Here is a 14949-nt window from a genome sequence, read left to right on the forward strand (position 1 = left end):
GGAGGCTTCCAAAACTGTACTAGAATCTATCAAATTTTAAAATGAATACCTTTGGATATAATAATTTCATTTCAAGAAATATTCTTCCTGGGGCCAGCGCTGTGATGTAGTGGGTAAAGCTGCAGCCTACAGTGCCGGCATCCCATATAGGTGCCGGTTCGAGTCACTGCTGCCCCACTTCCGATCCAGCTCTCTGCTATGGCCTGGGAAAGCAGTAGTGCATCCACGTGGGAGACCAGAAGAAGCTCCTGGCTCCTGGCTCCTGCAAATGGCTTTAAGGGCACAGCTCCCAACCACTGCAGCCAATTGGGGAGTGAACCAGCATGTGGAAGACCTCTCTCTCTCTCTGCCTCTTCTCTCTCTGTGTAACTATGACTTTCAAATAAATAAATAAATCTTTAAAAAAGTTCTTCCAGAAAAAATATTCCCGTTAAGTACAAGCGCATTATGAACTTGAGGTGCTCAGCCTAATTCCTACCCTTGGTTCTAAGAATGCTAGACAAAATATTGGCAGAATCTCATCTGGGAAAATTCAACAGCACTAGAAATGACATTTGGAGTCCTACAGTGAAGTAGGTGGGTGCCTGTTTGATGACTCCAAAGTGAAGCCACCAGAGCATTTGAATATACAAACATATCACCTATTATTTGAAAGTCACATGACATTTGAGGAAGCTGTCCATCATGAAACTCTACACTAAAACAGGAATTTTGGAGAATGAACCAAAGGATGGAAGATTATCTCTCTCTCTCTCTTTCTCTGCCTCTCTCTCTTTCTGTAACTCTTTCAAATAAATAAATAAATCTTGAAGGGGGCGGGGAGTTCCCAGAAGAAGATTCAGGAGATGATGTATAGTTGGAAAATAGAGGATAGCTAAAATATTAATCCAGGAAGCCTGTTATTTCATAGAAACAATGGGGGGAGGGAGAGAGGGAAGAAAGGATGGGTACTGGGGATGGGAGGGGGGTAGAGAGAGGGAGAAAAATGTTATCAGAGTCTCAATAATAAACCTAATCCACCCCGCATGGATCAGATAAGAGATTTTTATGAAGGGACTACCAACGGAAGCGCGAGCAGGAAGGCAACAGTCAAGGGTGGTAGAGTATCCACGGAATAGCAACAGCAAGAAGCCGGCACACTTCCAGGGCTGAGGGGCATAGGGAAGAAGAGTGTAAGTGGTGTCCAGTGAGACCTGGGGGAAGAGCCTCCCAGTGGAAAGTGTAACTAGTATCTGAAAACTGTGGTTCTACCGCAGGGAAACAGCAGGAAAGAAATAGGGTGTCCTTCCTCTCTTCCTCTGAGTGGATCTCATACTGGCAAGACCTAACCAGAATCTACTTGGCAGGTAGATCGGGTGATACAGTCTGAAGTCCACAAGGTTATTGTCTCAGGGCAGGGCAGGACTAGTATGTAGAAGGAAATAAATTACTGAAGAATACAGTGACATTTTCTCATCTGAAAAACATGATTCCATCACAGTGAATCTGAAAAATATACAGGCTTACATAAGGCATAGCATAATGAATTTTAGAAAACCATTAAAGAGAAGATCCTTAAACTTCCAGAGAGGATAGAGATTAGTTGTAGAGGGCAGAAAATTAGAATGGTGCTGGGTTGGTCAACAGCAACACTGGATGCAGGATGATCATGGAGCAATGTCTTCAAATCTCTGAGGAAACATTTCCAAGTATAAGGGTGAAATAAAAACATTTAGAAACACGCAGTGTCTCAAAGAATTTACCTTTCTTTGAGCTCTTTCCTAGGAAGCTAATAAAAAAGGAAGGCTCTGTGTTGAAGGAACATGGGAAACCAAGAATTGAAGAGAAATTCCAAACTGGTAGCTGGGCAGAAGTCTGAGAACATAGCTAGTTTAGACAGAGCACGAGAAAAGCCTCCAATAGGGTAGTAATTGGTCAGCTTTTCAACACCACGACGAAATACTTGAGACAAGCTAGTTATGAAGGAAAGAGGTTTGTTTTGGCTCATGGTTTTGGAGGTTCACAGTTCAAGATTGGGCAGGCCCCATTATTTTGGCTTCTGGTAAAGACGTTCTTGATGGCAGGGTCCTGAGGCAGCACAGGGCATCACATGTCAAGAGGGAGTGCATGGGTCTGACTATGTAGTCTCTTATAAAGGGACCACGATGTAATCCTGGGGACTCCACCCTAGCAACCCAATCCCCTCCCAAAGCCCCACCCCCAAACACCATACTTGGGTTGTTTCCACCCCCTTAGTACAGTGAACATAAGACTCTGGGCCCCAAAGCTTTATGACATTGGCCTTGGTGAGATATCCAACATCTAAGCTAGTCCAAACTATTGCAAATGGCCTTAAGGGCAAAAACAAACCATGTATCATTTTCATAGAGGTTTAATAATTCTTTTGAGGGCTTGGGAGGAGCAATGAAAATGAAGCAAAGAACTACTTTTAAAAAATAAACCTTGGCAGGGGGTGGGGGGTAGTAGGTTAAGCTTCTGCCTGTGATGCTAGCATCCCAAATGGGCACTGGTTCAAGTCCCAGCTGCACCTCTTCTGATCTAGCTCCCTGCTTATGGCCTGGGAAAGCAGTAGAAGATGGCCCAAGTCCTTAGGCCCCTGCACCAAGCAGGATGACCCAGATGAAGCTCCTGGCTCCTGGCTTTGGATTGGCCCAGCTCTGGCTGTTTGAGGAATTCCATTTGAGGAATGAACAAGTGGGTAGAAGAACTCTCTCTTTCTCTGCCTCTCCCTCTCTGTCTGTTACTCTGCCTCTCAAATAAATGACTAAATCCTGTTAGAAATAAACCTTGGAATAGTACTTACTTTAAAAAAAAAAGATTTATTTATTTGAAAGTTCGAGTTGCGGAGAGTGAGAGAGAAATTCCATTCTATGGCTCACTCCTCAAACAGCTGCAACTACTGGTGCTGGGCCAGACCAAAACCAGGAACCTCGAATGCTATCCAGGCTTCCCAGGTGGGTGGCAGGAGCCCAAGCACTTGGGCCATCTTCTACTGCTTTCCCAGGCACATTAGCAGGGAGCTGGATCAGAAGTGGAGCAGTGGCACTGGAACCTGTGTTCATATGGGATATCACCATATCACCATCACAGGTGGCAGCTTAACTCTGCACCACAATGCTGGCCCCTAGTATCTGCTTTTGAAGTTGTGTTTGTATATTGCTTTTATACAACATTTATATTAATTAAGGTGGACATGTGGCCTAGAGGTTAAGCTGCTGGCTAAGAGGCCCACATCTCATATCGAAATGCTTGGGTTTGATGCCCACTCCCGGCTCTCACCTCCAGCTTCCTGCTGATTCAGACCCTGGGAGGTAGCAGTGACAGCTCAAGTAATTAGGTTCCTGCCAGCCTTGTGAGAGACCAGGATTGAGTTCCTGGCTCCTGGTTTTGCCTCCCCACCCCCCAACTGTTGTGGATATTTAGGGAGTGAACCTGTGGAGGGGACCTCTCTCTGTGTGCCTGTCTTGTGTTTAGTCTTTCAAATTAATAAATTTTTCATAAATTAATAAATTTAAAATACTCTCATATGAATGCAAAGATGTAAGTGTAAAGCTATCATTACTCCTTTGCATATAATATCAGAAAGTGAAAATGACCTAAATTAGTAGGAGATTGATTAAATTGTAGTACTGTATCCCTTAAAAGGAATGAGATCTTTTCACTCAGAGTGAAAAGATGTCTTAAGATATATGGTTAAGGGCCGGTGCCGTGGCTTAACAGGCTAATCCTCCACCTTGCGGCGCCAGCACACCAGGTTCTAGTCCTGGTCGGGGCACCGAATTTTGTCCCGGTTGCCCCTCTTCCAGGCCAGCTCTCTGCTATGGCCCGGGAAGGCAGTGGAGGATGGCCCAAGTCCTTGGGCCCTGCAACCCATGGGAGACCAGGAGAAGCACCTGGCTCCTGGCTTCGGATCAGCGAGATGCGCCGGCCGCAGCAGCCATTGGAGGGTGAACCAACGGCAAAAAGGAAGATCTGTCTCTCTCTCACTATCCACTCTGCCTGTCAAAAAAAAAAAAAAAAAAAAAAAAGACATATGGTTAAGGAAAGAAGGAAAAACAAGTTTCAAAAATTACAGCGTGATCCTATCTTTTAAAGTAAAAAAAAAAATCTTATAAATGTATATTACTTTATACATAGAAAAATGAAAGATTGGGAACTGTGGATTTTATTTTATTTTATTTTTATTTTTTGACAGGCAGAGTGGACAGTGAGAGAGAGAGAGAGAGAGAAAGGTCCTCCTTTTGCCGTTGGTTCACCCCCCAGTGGCCGCTGTGGCCGAAGCCAGGAGCCAGGTGCTTCTCCTGGTCTCCCATGCGGGTGCAGGGCCCAAGGACTTGGGCCATCCTCCACTGCCTTCCCGGGCCATAGCAGAGAGCTGGCCTGGAAGAGGGGCAACCAGGATAGAATCTGGCGCCCCAACCGGGACTAGAACCCGGTGTGCCGGCGCCGCAAGGCGGAGGATTAGCCTAGTGAGCCGTGGTGCTGGCAGGGAACTGTGGATTTTTATTGTCCAATTTATTTATTTATTTATTTATTTACTTTTGACAGGCAGAGTGGACAGTGAGAGAGAGAGAGAGAGAGAGAGAGACAGAGAGAAAGGTCTTCCTTTGCCGTTGGTTCACCCTCCAATGACCGCCGTGGCCGGCGCACCGCACTGATCCGATGGCAGGAGCCAGGTGCTTCTCCTGGTCTCCCATGGGGTGCAGGGCCCAAGCACTTGGGCCATCCTCCACTGCACTCCCTGGCCACAGCAGAGAGCTGGCCTGGAAGAGGGGCAACCGGGACAGAATCTGGTGCCCCGACCGGGACTAGAACCCAGTGTGCTGGCGCCGCTAGGCGGAGGATTAGCCTGTTGAGCCGCGGCGCCGGCCTATTGTCCAATTTAAAAAGTTTGTATTGAGGGGCCAGCATTGTGGCGGAGTTAGACCACTGCCTACAACACTGGCATCCCATATGGGCACCAATTTCAGTCCTGGCTGCTCCACTTCTAATCCTGTTCCCTGCTAAATGCTTTCATTTTTCTATGTACAAAGTAATATACATTTATAAGAATTTTTTTTTATTTTAAAAGATAGGATCATGCTGTAATTTTTGAAACTTGTTTTTCCCTCTTTCCTTAACCATATATCTTAAGACATCTTTCACTCAGAGTCCATCTCATTCCTTTTAAGAGATGCAGTACTATAATTTAACCAATCTCCTACTAATTAGGGTCATTTTCACTTTCTGATATTATATGCTAATGGGAGAGCACCAGAAAATGCCCTAGCGGAATCTCTGCACCCATGTAGTAGACCTCGATGGAGTTCCAGGCTCCTGGATTTTTTGGCCCTTGACTAATTTGGCCATTTGGGGAGAGAACCATCAGATGAAAGATGTCTCTCTGTCTCTCCCTTCCTCTCTATAACTCTGCCTTTCAAATACATAAATAAATCCTAAAAAAAAAAAAACCTTTATATTGTTTATAATGGGGATGAAGTCAGAAAAATCAGTACAGATGAATTTCTAATAAGGTTACTTCAGGGCTTAGAAATCAATTTTTCCATAGTTTCAGTTAACAGCATTCATTCATCAAACTACTCTGTTTCATATTGGAGAAACAAAGATGCATAAAATATATTTTCTGCTTTTAATTCTATCACACTCTTGTTGGAACAGTTTTTAAAGTGCTCTATGTTTCCTGGATTGGATAAATGTTTGATCTGAATTTCATTTTCAAATGATATTCTAAATATTTAAAACCTAAAAATAAAAGTCAATTGATTTGGGACAGGCATTTGGCACAGTGCTTAAGATGCTAGTTAGGATGCCTGCATGCTCTCCTGGAGTGCCTGGGTTTGAGTCTTTGCTCCCCATCTGATTCCAACTTTGTGATAATGTGCACTCTTGGAGGCAGCAGGTGATGGCTCGAGTTTTTGGGTCTTTGCCTCCCACATGGGAGAACTGGACTGTTGCAGGCATTTGAGGAATGGACCCAGTAGATGGAAGATGTTTTTCTGTTTCTGTCTTTGTGTGTCTACCTTTCAAATAAATGTAAACAAATAAATTAATTAATTTTTGAGATAAACTAATTTGATATAATAAATTTTAATATATCAAGGCCACTAATTGTTAATCTCTTGTCAAGTGAACTATTTTTTTGTGGAGACCTCAGCATGAAATTTTCCTTGTCATTTCTGAGCATATATTTGAATATATTTTAAACATGCCATTACTTAGAAAGATTGTAGCTTTACATTAGTCTTTTAAAAATCCAGGTCTGTGTATGTTTGCATAAAGAAAAATCTATAGATAATTATGCAACCACAGCTTAAATGTGTTAAGCACAAATAAATACATAGCAAGGTTTGGCTGTTCAATGTACAACCCTGGCTATGATAACATAAATTCATAGCATGTAATCCACAGTAGATAGGGTTTTACAGGTTCTTAAATTTAGCTTTTATAAGTTTTCAGTATTTGTTTGACTTTTGTAATAAAGCACGTGAGCTGTTATTGGATACATTTGTAACTAATATTTTTCTAATATTTATTTATTTATTTGAAGTACTGTTAACATTCGCAGTTACTTCTCTGTGTTAATCAGGATTTTCTGAATATTATTCAACTTAAACAAAATACAAAAATTTCTGAATACTGAAGCTTCGTAACACTGCAATTATCATTTATAAATACTAATTTTAAACTGGTGTTCACCAAAATAGCTTGGTTTTCTGTGATTCATTTTTCTTAGAATTTTTAAATTGTATTTATCTGAAAGATAGGGAAAGACAGACTGAGAAAGATAGACCAAGAGAAATCCCAACAGCTGATGGGGAAGGAGGGCTGTCGAAGCTAGGGACCAATACAGGTCTTCCAAGTGAGTGTCGGGGACCCAGTCACTTGAGTCACCATCTGCTGCCCCCCGGGGTCTATGTTGACAGGAAGCTGGAATTGGGACCCAGAGTCAGGAATCAAACATAGGTGCTCTGAGAAGGGGTGTGGCATCTTAACCAGCTGTCTAACCACCAGGCCATATGCTTGCCCTACAAGATTGTTTCAAGGGCTAACACTCATCAATTCCAAATCTGAATTCTGCGCTGCTTGTCTTCTTCATCATAGCTTATCTTACTTGGTAGGTATAAAATATTTAGAGCAGTTGTTATTATGTTGAAAGTCACTCATACTATAGTGAAAGGACGCTGGAATATGAGTTGAAAGACTTAAGTTCTAGTTTTAGGCAAGCTATTTAATGTCTTTAGTTTCCTCATTTATATCATGAGGATACCACACTTGTCTGTAGGCTTAAAGGCTTAACGGATGGTTTGAATTATGATTTTTTAAAGATTTGTTTGTTTATTTGAGTTACAGAGAGGCAGAGAGAGAGAGAGAGACAGAAAGAGAGACACAGAGAGAGAGAGAGAGAGATCTTCCATCCGCTGGTTCATTCCCCAAATGGCCTCAATGGTCAGAGCCATGCCAATCCGAAGCCAGGAGCCAGGAGCTTCTTCCAGGTCTCCCACATGGGTGCAGGGGCCCAAAGACTTGGGCCATCCTCTACTGCTTTCCCAGGCCACAGCAGAGAGCTGGATCAGAAGTGGAGCAACTCCAGACTTGAACTGGTGCCCCTAAGGGATGCTGCAGGTGGCGGCTTTACCCACTACACCACAGCTCCGGCCCTGAATTATGATTTTTTGACTCTGTGATGGTGCAAAAGCAATATGCATTCAGTAGAAATGGTACTTTGAGTTTGGACCTTTCTTGAGCTGGCAGTGTATGGTGTGCTACTTCCTCAGGGCTGGGCAAGCGGCAGCAGCCACAGCTCCCATCAGTCTCTCGAACCCAAAGGGGAACAACTGATCCTCTACAGTGAGCTGTGATGTTGCATGGAGTAGTGATGTTGATGTTGCACTGTAAAAATTTTCCACTTACAATATTTCAACTTATGATGTTATCTTTCTTTCTTTTTTCTTTTTTTTTTTTTTTTTTTGGTGTGTGTGTGTACTTGTCTTTCTTATCGGATTTTTTTTTTTTTTTTTTTTTTTTTTTACAGGCGGAGTGGACAGTGAGAAAGGTCTTCCTTTTCCGTTGGTTCACCCCCCAGTGGCCGCTGTGGCTGGCATACCGTGCTGATCCGAAGCCAGGAGCCAGGTGCTTCTCCTGGTCTCCCATGCAGGTGCAGGGCCCAAGCACTTAGGCCATCCTCCCCTGCACTCCCGGGCCACAGAAGAGAGCTGGACTGGAAGAGGAGCAACAGGACAGAATCTGGCGCCCCAACCGGGACTAGAACCCCGTGTGCCGGCGCCGCAGGCAGAGGATTAGCCTAGTGAGCAGTGGCGCCGGCCTCTTATCAGGTCTTGAGATGGTCTGCTGAACTAGAATACCATCCTATGATGAAAGCCAATTGTCTTTACAGTCAGAAAGCTGTAAGTTTGTAATCACTGTGTTGTTTTGCTGCTATGAAGCATACAGTTGCTAAATCTTTCATTCTATTGCTGAAAATTATCAAGTGCCTGTCATATGCCAGACCCAGTGTTAGGCCTGAAGGTACAAGGGTGAACAAGACAAACAGGAGCTTAAACTGTAATTTTTTGAGCTTAGTGTGTGCCAGCATTGTGCTAAGATAGGGAAGCAGTGACCAACTATATGCTGAAATGTATCCTTAGTTGGGTGAGCATCATAGAGTGTACTTACACAGACTAAGATGGCTGTGTCACTGGGCAATAAATCTTATGGGACCACTGCTATATATACGATCCACTGTTGATAAAATGTTGTTATGTAGCATGTGACTGTACATCCAAACTAAACTGATTTCTATATCAAGGCTGTTCCTTCTTCTATGTTCTTTTTCTTCCTCTTCTTTCTCTCTCTCTCTCTCTCTCTCTCTCTCTCTCTCTCTCTCTCCCTCTCCTCTCCCTCTCTCTCCCTCCCTCCCTCCCTCCTCTTCTCCCTCCCTCCATCCCTTCCTTCCTTCCTTTTTATTCGAAAGGCAGAGAGTGAGACAGAGAGAGATCTTCCATCTGCTCCCTCACTCCCCAAGTGGATACAAGGGTCAGAGCTGGGCCAGCTGAAGCCAGGAGCCAGGAACGCCGTCTGGGACTCGCACATGAGAAGAACTCAAGTACTTGACCCATCATCTACTGCTTCCCAGGTGCGGTAGCAGGGAGTGTGTTGGAAGTGGAGTAGCAGGACCTGAGCCAGCACTCGGACATGGAATTCAGCTTAACCTGCTGCACCACCACAGCCATCGCCATCGCTTTCCCCACTTTTGTAAACAGACCACCATCCACCAAGGTGTGCAAGCCAGAAGCCTGGAGATTTCCCTCACGGATTTCCCTTGCCTCCATCAACTGGAAGACAAATTAGTTTTATTTAGAAGCTAGATCCTGAATCCACTCACTCTTCTCCTCTTTGCTCACACTTTACAACAAGGGCCTCACTATTTCCTCGCTGATTCTTGCTCCTCTCAGAGCCATTTCCCACTGCCAGAGTGGATTCCCAGTGTGAAAGCAATAAGAAACAAGTAAAACTGAAGATCCAACTCATCTTTCATTCTCACACCTTTTTGGGAAGATACAGCCTCTGGCCTCTGGGGCTTCAATTGGTAGAAATGCAAGAATGAAATCAGAAAAGGTAAAATAATATACAATTAGTTTACCAAGGCAGGGGGGCAAGAATGAACCCTAGATGGTGAGAGAATGAGGCCAAAGAAGGAATAGTCAGGTCCAAGTCTTTCCTATTGTGTGTGTGTGGGGGTGATATAGAGAAGAGAAATTGGACATTGATGCTGTGCTGTGAGAAATAGTCCTTGGAGAAATAGATCAACGGGTTTTTTTTTTTTAAGATTTATTTATGTATTTGAAAGGCAAAGTTACAGAGAGGTAGAGGCAGGGAGAGGGAGAGAGAGAGAGAGAGAAAGAGAGAGAGAGAGGTCTTCCATCCGCTGGGTTACTCCCAAATGGCCACAGTGGCCAAACTGGCCCAGGCCAAAGCCAGGAGCCAGGAGCTTCTTCCCGGCCTTCCACGTGGGTGCAGGGGCCCAGGAGATTGGGCCATCTTCCACTGCTTTCTCTGGCCATATCAGAGAGCTGGATTGGAAGGAGCAGCCAGGACTTGGACTGGCACCCATATGGGATGCTAGCACCACAGGCGGCAGCTTTACTCACTACACCATAGCGCCAGCCCCATAGATCGAGATATTTTACCATGTTTACTGAGACTCATGCAAAGAAGTTCCCTTTTTGTGCTTAGTTCATGGATTTCAGTAAATAGTAAATTGCTTTTTATTTCTATTTTTGATATCTGTTGTTTCTTTTGAATGAGACACTGTACTGATACCAGCAATGAGTGGGCTCAGCTTTATTCAAAATATACCAGTGTACTTCAACAAAAATATGACTCTCTTAACGGAGTCTAAAATTCTCTACATCATCTAACCTGTACATACATCTTCCATCTTGTGTCTGAACTACTCTTACCCCACTGGCACTGGCCTTTCTTTGGTTCCTTAAGCCAGAGCTGCTTCCTGTCTTAGGTTCTACACAGCTGTACTGTATTTGAAATGTTCTTCGGACAAGCACTGTGGTGTAGCAGGTTAAGCTGCCGCCTACAATGCCAACATCCCATATGGGTGCTGGTTCAAGTCTTGGATGCTCCACTTCTGATCCAGCTCTCTGCTAATGCCCTAGAAAAGAAGCAGAAAATGACTCAAATGCTTGGGCCCCTGCACTCATGTGGGAGACCCAGATGAAGCTCCAGGTTCTTGGCTTCAGCCTGGGCCAGCTCTGGCCATTGTAGCCATTTGGGGAATGAATGAGTAGATGAAATCTCTCTCTCTCTCTCTCTCTCTCTGTAATTCTTTCAAATAAATTAAAAATAAAACCTTTTCTTTTAGGTCTCATTATCTCTTCAGGAAGGACTTTCATCTAGCTTAGCTAGATCTCCATTGCTTTCATTCAGAGCCCTCTAGTTTTTTCTTTTGTTTAACAGAATTTTACAATAGGTAATTTACTCATATGTAGTTATGTGTGTGTACGCACGTATGTTTTGTTTACTTACCCATTGTCTCCGGCAGATGTAAGTCCATTAGGATAAAGAGTTTGTAAGGACAAACAACCTTTTGTGGAACTTTGAGAAAGAGATACAGATACTGAGCACATAACTGTGTTGAAAACAGAGGAGTATGGTGTTACAGTGAATCTGGAGAAGCTAACTTAATGGAGCGCAAAACAAACCAGGTCTTGCTGATCTAAAAGCTGATGAGGAGTTGGCTAAGAGACAAGAGGAAGGAATGGGCCGAGCAGAGTAACTAGCAAGTGTGAAGGCCAAGAGTGACAATATGGGGCACTTGGGGTGGGGGTAAAGAAGGCAGAGTGGCGAGGCTGGAGCCTGCAGGGGGCGAGGTGGGCAGAGGTGGACCCATGGAACATACAGGAAACCCTGGGATGGAAGACTTCATCCTGACAGAAGTGGAGTGCTTCAAGTAGCTGGGTGAGGTGATTATGTTTGTGTTTTGAGGTGTGTGTAGGAAAACAGACTACAGGTGGGGAATGGGATGCTTTGTTAAAGAGAGGTGTTTAGAGAAGGTTTGTGCAGATGGTAGCCATTTAGCGAGATAAGGAAAACGTGTAAGAAGAGCCTGTTGGTGAGCGGATGGTGAGGACATTGATGAATTCAGCGGCGAGAAGGTTTGTGGTCCCTGGGAGATCTATAAGAGGAGATGCCAGCAGGCCACTGAATGGATGACAGTCTGATGTCAGTGGAATTCTAGACACAAATGCAGCTATCAGTCCAGGGAGCGAGTGGAGTGATAGGTGTACATGGATCTATTTCATAGTCAGACAGAGAAGGAGCCGGCAAAAGTGGCCAAGGCATAATCTGAGAGGCAGAGGATGGTTCTGTGGAAGGCCCAAATCAAATGGTCTAAGATGAAAGTCTCAATGAGGTAGCAGTCAAATTTTAAGCATAAAATACCACTCAACAATTTAAGCTCTCATAACTCTCCCCTTTAATTAGAAAATCCTATCAACGCTTTTTTGAGAAAAAAAAAAAATCTCCCAAAATCACATCTTAAAAATGACTATCCGGTGGGCCAATGTTGTGGCATAGCCAGTTAAGCTGCTGCCTGGGACAAAGGCATCTCATATGGGCACCAATTTGAGACCCGGCTGCTCCTTTTCCCATCCAGCTCCCTGCTAGTTCTGGGAAAGCAGTGGAGGATGGCCAAAGTGCTTGGGCCTCTGCACTCACATGCAAGACCCAGATGAAGCACCTGGCTTCAGCCTGGCCCAGCTCCTATCATTGCAGCTATCTGAGGAGCAAACCAGCAGGTGCAAGATCTCTCTCTCTCTCTCTCTCTCTCTCTCTCTTTCTAACTCTGCCTTTCAAATAAATAAATAAATCCTTTAAAACAGTGACTGTTGGGGATGAGTATTTGGCACCGTGGTTAAGATGCTACTTGGAATGCTGCATCCCACATCCAGGTGCCTGGGGTCAAGCCCCCTGCTTTGCTGAGGTTCCAACTTCCTGATAATACATACTCTGCGAGGCAGCGATTGATTGCTGGAGCACTTGAGTCCTTGCTATCTATGTGGGAGACCTGAATTGAATTCAAATTCTTGGTTTTGGCTTGGCCCAGAGCTGGTTTCTATGGGCATTTGCAGAGTGAACCAGTGGATGCATGAGTTTTCTGTCTCTGTCTCTGTCTCTCCTCTATGTCTTTCAAATAAAATGGACAAAAAGTTCACAGAAATCATATATTATGAAACAATATTTTTGGCACCAAAATAAATGTATTCTTAAATTTCATTTTCCATGAATGTTTAAATGTATCTTCATATTTTCATGTCAATATTTTACCCTTTAATGTCTTACAATGTATACAATTTTTGCATTGTAACTACAACAGATGCATAATTTTGATTTTTCCTATTATAGGGTGAAAGCGATGTAAGATTTCATTAATTATTATTTTACTGGCTGTATAAACCCATCCCCCTTTACCACAGCAGGATCAATGTAAAGAGTTAAGCAAGCACAGGGCAAATGAGCCTATCCATCATTTTGTCTTCTGGAGTTTAAGTACGGACAAACCAATTCTGAAATGCTGCTTCTTTTCTACAGCTTCGTATAGTCACATTTCAACCTTGGAGAGGAAATGGAAAATTTGAATTATATCCTAAGAAGGGCTTGGTTAAACTAGAGGGAGACATGTTTATTCTGCGCATCCTTGAAATACAAGGACTCTCTTCATAGATAAACTAGCAAACTGAAGACCAATACATCACCTTGATGCACATTGTTTGCTTTGAATCTTCAACAACAGATAATGAAGTCAAGGGCAAGAGTAAGTGATGCTTTTATTCATTGTCATTAAATCATAAAAACAGACTCAAGGGTTCTGTGGGTCCAAGAGGTTTTTTTTTTTTCTTTTCATTTCATACTTTCAAAGTTTTATTTACAAGTCAGCACACATACCCTTACGTACAGGGAGAATGAAATGGTTAATACCTGTTTCAGTTGAACTACTCTCATTTGTTTCTAAACTGATGAATGATTTCAGTTGTCAAATAAGATGAAAAGAAGCATTTTCTGGAACTGTAACATTTGAGTTTCTATTGGAAACACAACTGGAGGCAAAAGGTGAACTGTTTCCACCCGATCTCATTAGTGCACCAAGGCTATTTTAACATTTTGATGGAATAAAATTCTCTGATGAAAAAAAAAAAAATCCGTTCTTCAGGTGGGAAAAGCTAAAAGCCTTTTGCCACCAACAAAGAGGGCTCTAGTTTTGTGATATCCAAGCAGTGGACCAGAGAGCCTGCGTGAATGGGGCTGCTGGGCTCCCAGTAAATACGTAATGAGCTCCTACTGTGTGCAAGACAAAGCGCCACACGCAACTTTCCTGTCCTGTCGAAAGACATCTCTGCTCTCTTACCTGTTTTAAGACCAGGTTGGCAGCCTCCTGCGGTTTCTATCTAGTGAAAAGCTGTTTTTGTCTTCACTCTGGGTTGTAGGGAACAGGGAGTGACATGAGGTTCTTGGACGTAAGGCTTGCAGCCTCTCTCTGTAGTGGGCCCGAGAGGAGGAGAAAGCAGAGCGGACGGTAAGGAGAGAAGGTGGCCTCTGAACCACAAGAAGCTGGAAGTACTGAGCACCTCCACACACCGCATTCTCACCTAACCTTTGGTCAATAAACCACAGCTGTATGTAGGAGATGCTATGTTTAACTGCATTTCAGATAAGGAAACTGGCTAGTGACCTACCCAAGGTCAAAGAGTAAGTAGGCGGTGGGTGTGGGAACTGAGTCTCCTCTCTGGGTCGTCACAGGCTTTCCACCACAGTGCACGGGCACTCAGAAGGATTTTTAGGACCAGAGTGGATCATACTGTGCCCACCACTCCGCCATGTGTACAAGATGAAATCTGTCTAGAATGCACCTCTAATAAAGGAGTAAGCTTAGTTCATAGCCAGAGAGGCAAGTGTGTAGTGTGGGTCTTCCTTATTTTTGGTCTTGATGTGTAGCCCCTTTTGAAATAGGTCACTGCCTACCTTCTCAGTTTTTGCCCATGCCTGGTGTCCTCCTCTAGACTAAAGTGTGGCTGGCTGGCCCGGATGTGTCTCAGTGAGCATGAGGATCGAGCACAACCCTCTGTAAACGATAGCATTCTACAGACTCTAAGGTGGTAGACCTCTTTCCGAGGTACCAGGGCACTGTGGAGTCGTCAATTAAATTCTTGATTCCCCGAGATCCAGGCGGGTGAGCCACAGCACTGGTAAGTGAGCTCTACAGATACTGTCTACAATCGTATTCTGAACACCCATTTTAATCTCTCGGAGATTTGACTCCTTGTAGAGCTTCAAGAAGAAAACAGAGAAGGGTGTGAAATGTCAGTAAGGTTAATTCAATTGCTTCCTCTTTGGAGCCCTTCCCATAGGTGGACGGAATTAGGACAGAACAAAAAAGAT

This window comes from Lepus europaeus, chromosome 1 (assembly GCF_033115175.1).
Source record: "Lepus europaeus isolate LE1 chromosome 1, mLepTim1.pri, whole genome shotgun sequence".
In the NCBI taxonomy this organism is placed as follows: Eukaryota; Metazoa; Chordata; class Mammalia; order Lagomorpha; family Leporidae; genus Lepus; species Lepus europaeus.